The sequence below is a fragment of the Strix uralensis genome, chromosome 38 (assembly GCF_047716275.1).
Source record: "Strix uralensis isolate ZFMK-TIS-50842 chromosome 38, bStrUra1, whole genome shotgun sequence".
NCBI lineage: Eukaryota > Metazoa > Chordata > Aves > Strigiformes > Strigidae > Strix > Strix uralensis.
The window spans coordinates 185,325-198,194 of NC_134009.1; the positions used below are offsets into that span (position 1 = coordinate 185,325).

Here is a 12,870-nt window from a genome sequence, read left to right on the forward strand (position 1 = left end):
CATCAGACCACATCTAAGACCTAGAAGTTACTCCGAGTCCTGTTAAAAGTAGTATTTGTTAAGCAAAGGCCTATTTTACTCGGTTGCACGGTTCTAAAAAAGAAGATCTCCCCAAAAAACCGCTCCAAACACCCCGTCTAGTAACGATGCATCGCTCTCAGCCCCTTGTACATGAAAAGGGGTGTCAGAAGCCACCAAAGCGCTCCAAAAATTCACCTTTTTCCTCCTGGGGCTCTCAATGAGTTGGAATTTTCCCCTCGGCTAGCAGAGCGCTCGGCAGCTCTGCAAACAAACATCCCTCAACAGGCACAAGGTCAGGCCCATCTGCAAATACGTTGTCTCCGACTCAACGGCAGGAATAAGCGGCAATCTTGTTTTTCTTGTAACCTGATACGGTTTTTACAGGGAATTCTTCTGTCCAGGACAGCGTCCAGCCCTAAATGCAGGCAAGGAGCAGCAGTAAAAGGCTCTTCACTACCTTTATTCTACAACCAGACCCTGCTCCGCTGACTCTGCGCTCGGAGATGTCCCACTTTACCAGTTCAGATGCTCAACTTTGCTAGCAACAGCGTAAGAAATCTTATTTTTCCCCCTTTTCACTCTTTATCCTCCTTTTCCCCACCCCATACCAGTGACTCCCGTGGGTGTTCAGAAGCAGAAAGCGCCACTTCACAAGAAGAAAAATAAAAAAAAAAAGGGAAGAGCTCAAGCTTTTGTCCTGCAGAATAGCACCACACCTTTGTTCTTCCCCCCCAGGGGGAAGCGGATTGTGCCCAAATTAACTCTAATTACACCCCAATTCAGTAGGAAAGGATCACGCCGGGGGTTTGGGAGCAGCATGAAGTTGGGAATTGCCTCAAATACATCAGAAATAACGGTGAGGCTTAGTTTTGAGCTAGCAGCGAAGCTCAAACCCTATTTTTAGCGTTCATCCCTTTTCCCCTTCCCTGAATTACTCCCGAGGTCCCCAAACCAGAGCCAGATGTCGAGTATCCAGCGCACCCGGGCTCACGTTTCACAAGCGGGGTCGGTGCATACACAGACATGCTGGAAATCCACCTACAAATTCAAAAAAACCCCACAAAACCCAACCACAAACATCTCGGGTGACCTTTGGACCAGCGATTTGCACTCTAATCCCATCCTCCCCCCAGCAGTATTAAACTCTGAACTCCGAGAAGCGACTTTACCTACGCTCAGCAACGTAATAAAGACGCAGCTTGGACCGTAAAACCAAAATATATTTGGCAGCACGCGCAGAGGGTTTGACACCTTCCTACCAGGACGTTCCTGCTGCTGCTATTCCAGCAGACAAATACGAGCGTTTTATCACCCAAACCTCGCAAGCGGGGAAATACGGACCAGACAGAAATTAAAAACACTTTAGAAAAGCAAATATACTATAACCTGAGATGGTAATTTACACTGACAGTGATTTTTGTGCTGGTAAAGAACCCGCCTCTGGTGCCAAAACCTTTAACTTTGGCATCAGCTTCAGTGGAACGAATATTCCTTGTGTTAAATTTAAGAAAATTATCACCAACTCTCTCTGCATTTTACTCCCTCCCTGAGGAGGGGGTGAGATATAAAGAAGAGCCGTGAGCATCAGGACTCAAAGGATTAGGTCAAGTGACTTAAAGGCAAGTGATTTAAATCGATTTCTTCTGATTTTCTTTCTTGAAGTGGAAAATTAGCACCTACTGGGCAGCATCCAGAGTCCCTTGGGCCCTTCAAGTTCAGAGGAGCAGGGGAAAACGCTGCTTGAGACACCGAGCTCTCTCCAAAACCGCAGCTGGGCTCCCCGAATCTGATTTATTATAGTTTCACCTTCCAAAAAAAGCTACTTCGAGACAATCTGAGCACAAATCTCCATCCCTACTACACACCACAGTCCACACACACACACGTAACCAACGACAAGATACCCCGAGAATCTAACGGGAGCAGCGTGTTAACGACGAGATACCCTGAGCAGCACAAATTCCTACTTTTGAGGCAGAAATCTGTTTTAAACCTGACAGGAGCAGCGTGTTGGGGTTCAGAGGAGCCTTCGGGCGCCGATTACAGCTCCCCATTACGGCGCCATCTCCGGATTACGAGGATCTGGTCGTTCCACCTCGCAGGTGCAGTGAATTGGACGGCAGCGAAGCTGATTTTCGACGAGAGGAACAGAGACACGAGCTCATCGTTTGATCTTAAACGCGGCCATTTGCGACCCCAAGCAGCAACTCTGCAAGAGGAACTTTAAAATTAAACTGAAAATCTTGATTCTTCTCAAAAAAAAAAGGCTTTACGTATAAAATACGATGCTTTTAAAGGTTTTATCAGCAGGAAGAGGAGGAAAAAGACTTTTTATAAGGAGATTATTTAATTTGTAGCCTTGCTACAAGGCTGATGTCTCCGCCAGCTCGCCGGTGAGCCAGGGCTGCAACGCTGGGATGTTTTCGAAGCGGAATTGCTGGGAATTTCATCATCACCCTCCAAGGTTCGGCTCCGCAGGAGGACCCAAGCTCACCCTGGAGCCGTCGGATAACCGGATAAACCGGCCTAGCAAAGATTTCCAAAGCAGGGATGCTGTTAGTAAAGAGACTTCCTGACCCATCCGCAGCTACTTGGCACCTAGCTCGATTTAAAAAAAAAAAAAAAAAAAAATCAACTAGAACAAGTAATTTAGTGTTTTGTATATTTTTTGTAATGACAATCAAGACCTGCCAGCCAAAAAAAAAAAAAAAAAAATCAAAACTCCTATAAATTATGTTCCTTTCAAATTCATATGTAAAAGAGGAAGAATGACTGTTTTCAGGTAGTTTAAGGAAAAAAGAAACTGAAAATAAATGAAGAGGTGCACTGAGCTCAGGAAAGCTGGACCTATGAGGACAGTCTCACAGCAGTTATTTTTAGCAAGCCTGCAGCCCAACATAATTTTGTCAAGTATCTTCTATTTGTTTGATCACTAACTAATTAAAGACAACCCCGCAGGTCTGATTTCCCATCACCCCAGTCTTATGCAAAGGGGTACAGGCACAGAGTAAAAGGGACTTTGCACTGCAGAGCTTTAAGCTGGGCTTAGTTTCAGGAGCAAATCAGTTGAGCGGAGCCGGCCGGTCTCAATTCCCAGGGTTTCAATCACTGCCACTCAGACAAAAACTTCCTGCCCCAAGGATATTATTTTTTAAGGGTTATTCCTCTCATTTTAATGCCTCTTCAGCTCATCAAATTAACATAAAAAGGGTGACTGGGTGATTAAGAGCTGTCTCATGACTTTCCAAGAAGGAAGGTGCTTCAGGAACGTGGCTTTGTTTGTCCTGCTTAATGTTTTAGCCTGCTGCACTGCACGTTCTCTGTAAAAAAATGCAGGGAAAAAAAAAAAAAGGCAACCCAAAAACTAAAAATCTGAACACACCAGCCTGGCTGAGTTTTTGACCCTGTGTTTAATTTAAACAACATAAAACTTAAATTCTCCACTCTGGTTTTGTAAATTGGAAACACAGCTCAAGAGAGGATGGGCACAGCACAAATATTCCAAAAAAAGGGATTTTGTGTTGAGGATAGTCCCAGGGAAAAGGTCTCCGTGCCACGGGAGGAGGGGCCACGGGGTTAAGCCAAGGCCGACTCGGAAAAGCTCCAACTGGAGCCAAGCACAAAGGAGGTGAAACCGCAGCGTCACGTCCCTACAACCCACCGGGAGATTGTGGAAGAGCTGTGCCCGCCCGTCACCTCCCCGCTCTCTCCGTAGCGGCCAGAAATGAGGAGAAAGACCTTGCAGCAAGAGAAGTAATAGAGGGAGAAAGAAATTCGGAATACACGCTTATTTTGAGAAGTTTTGGGGCCATTAAAGGTTATTTTTCTGGTGTGACAGAGCCCACGGCTGCTCTGGAAGAACAACCAGCAACGTAACCAGGTATCAAAAGAGCTTTGGGGGTGTAGGAAAAGGAAGGAGAAGCATCCAACAGGTGACCTGGAACCATCAGCCAAGGATCTCTACCATAAACCGACTGCTACTCAGGGTTCCCTCAGCATTTCCTTTTTTTTTTTACAAAGACAAATTGCCTAAACCCAAAGTGAGGTGAAAACTAACTTTCTCCTGCTTACACACCGCCCCCCCCCCCCCGAAAAAAGACCGTTATTCATCCAGCTGCAGCCGCCCCACTCTTCTCCCAACCCAAAATAACACTTCAGCAAAGCATAAAAAATAAAAATACAGTTCCCCACGCGGCTGAGTAAGTGTTTTTGAGGGAAAATGTTACCGTTGAGAAAGCCCAGAGCAAGGGGAGGTGGTTTAGACCAGGAAACACCCTTTGATATCCGAGTTCCTCCACCCCAGCTGGGTCCTGGGGAGGAACCATCCGAGTTATCGAGCGATCCCGTCCGTCAACACGAACAGCGCCGCGTGGATTTGCTGCGGAGCAGGCAGACCCCCCGCCCTGGGGTGAGATCAGCCGTATTTCTCTAAAATTAAGTATTTTTAGGGTTCAGCTGGTCTTACCTAAAGTTGAGATCTACCCGAAGATGAAGCGAGCCACGCTCGCGACTCCAGCGAACAAAAAAAGGATAAAAAGCGACGCTTGCTCTGCACCACTTCCACTTCTTTTTAACCCTAAACTTTCCAAGGGACCGCAGCTCAGCGGGGCTCCGGTTACTGCAAACTCCTTCCCTTTGGAGCTCTGGCTCTGGTCAAGCCTCGGGCTGGGAATACACCCGGAGCCCCAACATCTGCAGGCTGAGCGTCTCTCTAAACACAGGTTTTATTCAAAAAATAAAACAAATTGCACATTCCTGAGGCAAACATCGGATCGTTTTGGTCACGTTGTAGAAAAGAAGCTGCAAAAGCACTTCAAATTCTATTTTTTCCCCCTAGCATCCTGCTTTTCTAACTTCTCCCCTCTCGTTATCATTAATTTTAACTGCAAGGATTTGCCTCTCGAGAAGCGGCTGCAACCGATGGGGGAAAAAAAAAAACCCAGCAAATTGCAAACATTTTGACAGTCCACCAGATTACAGCTCATTAAATAGTTCGTTTATTGCAGCTCATTTCCTATAATTCATTTATTATAAACTTAAGGATTATTCTCTAAATAATCTGTAACCCTGCTGGCTGATCGCTCCAAGGGTGCCGTGAATCTCCGGGATAAATCAACTCAGAAAAGCTCAAATAAGTTTTAAATGTTATTTTAATTAGCAGGTATGACATAATTTAAGTTTCCAAGCTTGTTTTTCTTTTCATATCTCAGTTATTAAAGCCAATGTGCTGGCAGACAATAATTAAATTAAGCTGACACGATACTGTAAAAGACTATTTAATTGCTGAAGTACCCAGGTTCCTTTAAACATATAATTGCTTAATTACACGTGTATTCATTTAACATTATTCAGATTTTTTTTAAGCATGCTGCTCATCACGTAAGTAAGGCAAAACCCAACCTATAAATCTCAAGTTTTAATTTAATTCCGCGCCCATTCAAATAAAACACAAACCGCTTCGTTAGCGCTGCTCCGTGCCCGTCTGACCCCCTCACAGCTCGCTAAGCCCAATAATCCATCAGTGCTGACGAGGGCCCACGCGCCTAAAGCCCAACTTTACACTTTATAAGGCAAATTAAACCAACTTTTCAGGCAGGTGAACGCGGTTTTGCTCCAACAACTCTCCCAGAAGTCGCACGGCGAGTTCTCATCAGTCTGCTCAGAATAAAATCCGACATATTTCTATTACCCTTCTGCTAATCGCTAATTCTGCCAGATTTATGTACATTTTTTGATAACCCTCAGACGTGCTACACACCAGCCACCTGTAGATCTGTGAGAAAAACCACCCCGAAGTCTGTAATTTTCAGCCATTTGCTGAAATCGCAGCTTTTAGCTGATTTACCACGGGAAGCCTGCAAGGATCTCGCAGCACACGTGGCCAATAATTACAGAAAAAACGCAAAATCATTCACAATCAGGGAACACAGACTTGTCCCAGGAAATCCATTCACCCAGCAGCTGCCCGACGTGGATCACTTCAAAGCTTCAAGACCCCTTTGCTTCCCACCAGACACCAGATTTTGGGGTATTTTGTTTTAAAATCATGGATTTTTTACCTTGCAGGTTTGGTGTTGTCATTACAGGAACGCTTCTGGGCTGCGTTAGAAGCTTGCGAAGCCTAATGAGGCTTGAAATATAACAACAACTCAATTAAACAAAAATCAGCGTTCGGGCTAAGCCTTGACTAACGAGGGCCGCAAAACCCGCACGCCCTCGGCTCCCTCCCTTTCCTAAATCAGACATCTTTCTTCAGAAAAGAAGAAACCAACATTAAATCCTTCAAATTTCAAACTGATTCACAACTTCCCATTTCCGGGCTATTGCTTAACGGAGTTTCTGGTTTCAGGATGTTTGCCCAAGTCCTTGTCGCTACCGAACAGTTCCTGTTTTCAGTTGGTTTTTACTTTTTTTTTTTTTTTTAAAAGGCTGTTTTATGTTTCTCTGGATCCATGCCATCTCCCTCCTCCTTCGGGCTTCGCCATCGCCTCGGAGCGAGAGTCAGGGCAGGAGTATCCCGAGCCTTTTGGAGACGTTATAATTAGTAACTCTCCTCCCGCTCGCAGGAACGAACGGTGACACGGGCACGAGCGGTTAACGAAGGGACAAAATTCCCCCTCCCAAAAAATACAAGGAATGGTAACGAAGCTGCTTCTTCCCATTAAAATAGGGATTAAAAAAAAAAAAACAGGAGGTAAGTTTTGCTCCTCAAACACACATCGGCACTTCCCAAATACTTTGGTTTCACTAATTTGGGATAAAAACTCCCGATTTTCCTCCAGTTCCTGATGAAGGCAACGCACAATACTCAGTTCCTGCAGAGGAAGCTCAAAAATATCATGAAAAAGGGATGAAATGTGCCTAAAAGGAAGAGTTTTGGGGCTCTGCGGGTTCTCCTCCCCACACCCCAGCTGGGAATTTCAGTCCCACTTTGAGTTCTTCCACACCTTTGCCCCGTCCCGACGGAGCTTTCCCTGCGCAGAGGGGCCGTTGTAAGGCAGGAGACGTGAATTAAGATCCCACAAGTTTGTAGCGCACCAAAAACACTCAATCTTTTTGGTTGTCGAAGCAGAGAGAAACACAACGCTGGCTTTTCGACACCTTCCCCAAATACCCCCGGAGCTCCCAGAGGCGTCGCCGCTCAGAGAAATCGGAGCAGAAACCCCCGGAGCTGGAATTTAACTTTCACTCTCGACCCCAAATGACCTTTTGGTATCTCCTCCAAACCAGTATTTAATGAGTATCAAACCCTTCTGAGCTACTTAATCAAAATAAGAGGTTGCAGAGCGCTCGCTTGAAACTAAACCCAGGGTTTTTGTATTATGAACCGACCCCGAAACATCCCAGCTCGCTCGACGGGAGCTTTGGCAGAGCAAGCGGCGGCGATAAACCCTTCACCCTTCCACATCGCTGATCCGATACGGATAAATTCATTTGTGCATCGGTACAGCAAAATCCCGGCCCTTTTTCCATCGCTGTGAACTACCCGCAGCCGGGTTTTGGGAGTTCTAGAGCAAGACGATGACTCCTTCATGGTTTGTATACAACCAGGTCACCTTAATCCCGACTAAAAAAAAAAGTTATTTTGGTATTTTGCTTTGAAATAATCAAGATTGGAAGCAGCCAGGGGACTTATCCCAGAGAGGAAGGTGGATCCCGGAGCGGCACGCGAGCTCCCTGCGCTGGGATTCCCTGGCTCTGGCAGGCAGCTTCCCCTTTCACATCCGCTCTGCAGAGCCGCTCTTTGAATCGCACTAATCCTCACCCAAAAAACCCAGTGACACTGCCAATATTTCTCCAAAAGCTTTTGGATTTAGATGTTAGAAAGCTTTAAAATACCTATTATGTAATTACACCCCAAAAAAACCCCTACCAATTGCCTCGTAAGCTTACAGACACTTCGTTTTCCTCCTTTTCAGAGCAAGGAAGCTCAAAAATCAGATTAAAACCTGGACTCAAACCCTTCCTCCAGCGGTTCCAGGGACAGAATTCTTCCCCGCTCGCTGCTTTGGCCAAAGCAGAGACACAATTCATGCTAAAATTCAATGCGTGATGAGCCAGGGGGTGCCACAAACCCCCTCCTAACAGCCACCACGGGTTGTTTTTCCTCCCCTGCGCACATTAACATCCCTTATCGGCCACATTCCGGGGGCGATTTGGGTTTTGTGGAACCCTCCCAAGCAGCCACGGCGGGGTTAGGGTGATCCACCCGCTGCCACCTCCCAAACCGAGGTGCCGTCCTCTTCTCACGCCCCGTCTATATTTAGGAAAGCAACGACCCCGCTGCTTTAACGAGGAGGAACTATTATTTCACAAAACATCACCCATCAAACGACAAAGTAACGTGGCTGGGATGCGCCTTTATCCTCCCCAGGGAACGCTGAAGTTAAGAGTTATCACCGCCTCAAATCCCAGAGATTTCACCCCGTTTTCGCTGGCAGAGCTGCGCCCAGGTTCCTTCTCAGCAGAGTCGGGGTTTCACGCGGGGTTAAGGTAAAATATCTTCCTGCAAATAAATGGTTTACATTCCTGAACTCAGTCCAAACTCTGTTTGCCAGTCGATAATTACCAGACTATAAAGTTTACTTCGGAGAAATTGTTTTAAAATATCAAGAAACCGTAACAAGGGGTGTTTGACTACGTACACTCGACTATAGTTCCCCTCGACTGGAGCGTGGAAGACCAAAAATAACTTAATAAAAAGTAATCAGAAGCACAGGAGCGACCGGCGGGTCGTTTTTCAGGGTGAGATCGATTCCTACCTGCGCCAGTCTCCAATCAAAGCACAATCCTTATTTCCTCTTAAAACAGAAACGGGATTTACGCTAACGATGGCTTTGCTGCCCGCAGTAATTTAGCTAATAGCTGGTCACCTCTACCGCAGTCACACTCGGGGTATCATCAGATAACGCAGCAACAACAGTTATTCAGCTTTAAGTAATTAACGTAGTGGGAGGGGAATAAAATAATCAGGAAAGTCGTGTTTTACTACTTTTAAATGAGGAATCCCGTCCTCTGCCAAGGTGCAAAGATTAGAGGCCGTGTGGGAACAACCGACCTCGCGCGGGTGGTTTCCCTCCCCCCGTACATTGCATTTATTTACAGTCGCTATCGCGGTTCCTCGAGTTCAGGTGTGGAGAAATCAAATATTTTCTTTTTGCCTCATGCTCTGCAACACGAAGGGGCCCTCGCGTAACACCAGAGAACGGCTGAGGATGACCTGCGACTCGCACAGCCTCCAACTGAACACTACAAACTCGCAGCGACGGAAATGTGATTTATGTTAATCTCTGCACACACTTATACGGGTAATAATCCCACCGAAGAGGAATTATTTACGCAGTAAAGTTATGGCAGCCTTTTAAGCGTTTGCAACATTGAAATCCTCAATATTTTGGTTGCCCAAAGCAGTTTGGTTCCTTTTCTTGCCTAAATCGAGCTAAACTTTGCCACAACAAGCTTAAACAGAGCACTTAAGCTTAACCTGAAGTCGCCGCGCCACAGGTAACACCAAACCTCCGTAAAAATACGAGTGTTTCAGATCAAACGACCCCAAAACTTTTGACGGACGACGCAGATATGAAAACCAGAAACCTGTAATCCAAGCTCAGCAAAGCGGCGGCCCCGGGGTGTCTCACACAAGCCGGGGGGTCCCTTTGCTGCCCCATAAAGCTACAGGGCAACACAAATTCGTTACTGACTTAATTACCATCTTAATTCTTTAGATGATGACATACATCCCTACGAGCAACCACGCTGTGCACTGTTTGATGGAGTACGCGGTACGTATGCAAAGAATAACGGGGATTTAAAGAGTTTTCTTGGGAAAACTTCTGCTGAAGAGAGCGGGGGAGCTTTAACGTCATCGGGAGTAAAAACTATTTGTAGGGTTTTTTAAGTTTGAAAGGAAACGGTGAAAATAAGAACCAGCAGAGGAAAACACCACAGAAGCACTTGGGGGGGGCGGGAGGAATATAAGGATGCGCTTGTTCATCAAGGTGAGAGCAGCCTGAGTTTATAACGAACAGACTTTCACTCCCTGCTGTTAATTAGCCACGTGAAGCTCTATCTCTTATGAGCAACATACATTCAAAGCGAGCAGGAAAAGTCTTCACTTTCACACCAGCGGCTAATTAATGCATCAAACCAGAGCAAGGACCGAGTGTCCGTGTGAACCGACATCCCGACGGTGTGAAGGGACCGTGCTCCTCCGGGCTTTCACCCCCAAAAAAAACCCCGGGGAAAGAGTAGTCGCCCCACGGCCAGCTCCGGCTTCCACCAGCACCGAGGTTTCCCCCTTCCCACCCAACACGGTGCCCAAAACCACAGGAGGGCGGCTCAAAAGTTTCCCCTTTCCCAGAGCTGGACCCTCCCGCTTTATAATTTCCAAACCAACTCTTACAAAAGTAGAAACAACGTGGAAAAAAGGGAAAATTTCGCTTGAAAATGTAAAGAAACCCACCAGCCGTGCAAGCTGAAGACCAGGCAAGCAAATCGTCCTGTTGAAAGCTTAAAAGTAGCCCAAGGAGCAGCTGAGGGACCGTGGAGCGGGAGGTGGAGCGGGTGTTCTGGCGGGGAAGCTGCGGGGAGCAACGGCCGGGCGGTTCGGTACCTCAGGGCTACCCGGGAAGGCACTGCCGCCCCCCCCCCTCCAAGGGCACCGGGCCGGCGGCCACACGCAGAGCCCGTTCCCGGCCCAGCCTGCCTCCGCTCCCCGGCTCCCAGCGCCCTCAACGTCCGTGCCCGCTCCCCCCTCCCCACCTCAGCTCCAAGCGAGCGGCCTCCGGGCCTGCCTGCAGGGCCAGGGCGGGGGCGGGCAGCCTAGGCCTAACGGCGCGGCGGGAGCCCCCCCCCAACTTCCCCTCCCCGGGCCCGGTCCGGTCCTACCCAGCCCGGTGAGGGTCCCTCGGGTGAGGGGGGAGACGGGGAAGGCGGCGGCGGCGTCACTCACCGCGGGCCGCGGGGCCGGGCCTGGCCGCTGCCTCCGCGCAGGAGCCGCCGCTTCCTCCTCCCGTCCGCTGACAAAATGGCGGCGGCAGGAAGTGCCCCCGCGCCGCCCGCCCCGCCCCGCCCCACCGCACGCATTCTGCGTACCGGCCCGCCAACAGCGTAACCCGCCCCGCACCGGCCCTACGACAACGGCGCAACTCACCCCCGCCCCCCCGCCATCCCCGGACCTACGCTAACGGCGCAGCGGGGCGGGTTACGCCGTTCCCACCTTCCCCCGTACGCAAACACCGCAGCTCCGCGCCGGCTTTCCGCAAGCGGCGTAACGCAGCGAAGGCAGGCGGGAGAGCGCTCCCCGCTCCCTCCCCCCACCGCCCCGCGCACCGAGCGACCTCCCCCGCCGCCGCCCGCCCCGTACCGGCCGCGGGGCCGCGCTTCCCCCACCAAACAGTCGGCCGGCGATTGCGCAAAGTGCGTACGGCGCGGAGAACACCGCCCCCCCACCCCCCCCTTCCTTTGCGCAGCGTCCTACGCAGCCGGCGCGTGACCGCCGCTACGCTAACGGCGGCCCCGCACCTCCGCCTTACGCCGTTTGCGCAGCAGGCCTCAAACCTCCGGGCGGGTTCCGCGCCGCAGTTTACGTAGGCCTCCCTGACGCAGCGGCCGCATTACGCAATGCGGGTTACGCCGGCGGGGCGACGTACGAGGTGTTGGTGAATCCCGACCCCCCCCCCCCCCCCCGCTCCTCCCGGCCTTTCCTCCACACACACACACACACACCCCGCCATGGCGGCGGGGGCCGCTCCCCGGCTCTTACCTCAGGCGGCGGCAACAGCGGGAGGGGGCCGGGCCGGGCGAGCCGCCCTCCCGCCGGGGCCGGCGGGGGCCCGGAGGGCCGGGGGGGGCGTCCCCGAGCGGCGGGGGGAGGAGGAGGAGGAGGAGGAAGAGGAGGAGGAGGGAAGGGGAAGGGGGGGGGGGGAAGGCGGCCGCGGCGGGGGGGAGGGGGGAGACGGGCACCGAGGGGCAGCGGGTCCGGCAGCGGCGCCGCACTGACCTCACCGCGCTGCGCCTGACGTCACGGCGCAGCGGGACCCGCCCACCCGCTGCCGCCGGGCCCCGGCCGCGCCCTCCGCGCCCCGCGCCGTGACGTCACGGCAGGAGGGGCGGGAGCGCGCGGGGCGGGGCGGCGGTGACGTCACACGGGTGCATGGGGAAGGGGTGACGACATAGAACACACACACACACACACACACACACACGCACACACCACCCCCCCATCCGTGCGCCGAGGGAGGCTGAGAGCGGGCGGAGCTCAGTGCAGGAATGGGCAGGTGCCCCCTGCAGCCGGGGGGGGCACTTGGGGGCTTCAGCAGCAGCGCTGGGGGGTCCGTTATAAAAATCCCATTTTTTTTGGACTATAAACCCCTAAAAGGGGATTTTTCAAAAACAAAAAAAGAACCCAAAGGATTTATTCCACATCCAGCACCTCACAAAATCCCAAACTGTGGGGTTTTGGGGTTTGGTTTGGGGTTTTTTTTTTGGGTGTATCCTTTAGGAAATGGTTTGAAGACCGAAGATGCGGCCACAACCTGCAAATTTTGCCGGAAAAGCGTTGTTTTGGGGAAAACTTAACTATTTTCTTCGCCCGGAGCGAATCCCCACACAAACAACGGCTCCGTTTCGAGAGATAATCAAGCTGCTTAAAAAAAAAACTAATTACTGACCCCCCTTGTCAGGCGGTAACAGAGGCAGATGAAAATTAATGATTGTTTCCCATGTGGAAAAATGCCGTTTTTTGGGAAATAGCTAAATAAAAATTCCCTAATATGAGTATTTTAGGCATTAGGGAGGACGGGATGAGGGAAGGACGCCGGCTCCGTCCCACCGGCGTTATAAAAACCC

The 12,870-nt window shown here is 50.3% G+C and overlaps 1 protein-coding gene across 8 annotated transcripts in view; it reads right to left on the reverse strand.

Moving 5' to 3' along the window:
- BRD4 (bromodomain containing 4) overlaps positions 1 to 11,922 on the reverse strand; it is an 81,632-nt gene extending 69,710 nt beyond the window's left edge. For 6 of the 8 annotated variants that reach the window (XR_012626865.1, XM_074854593.1, XM_074854592.1 and 3 more), the window contains exon 1: positions 11,786 to 11,922. The gene's annotated coding sequence lies outside the window, so the exon portion shown is untranslated. Of the gene's footprint in view, positions 1 to 10,972; positions 11,065 to 11,785 lie in introns of those variants that run through there. The other 2 variants (XM_074854591.1, XM_074854588.1) reach the window with 2 other exon arrangements.
- Positions 11,923 to 12,870: the final 948 nt, after the last annotated feature.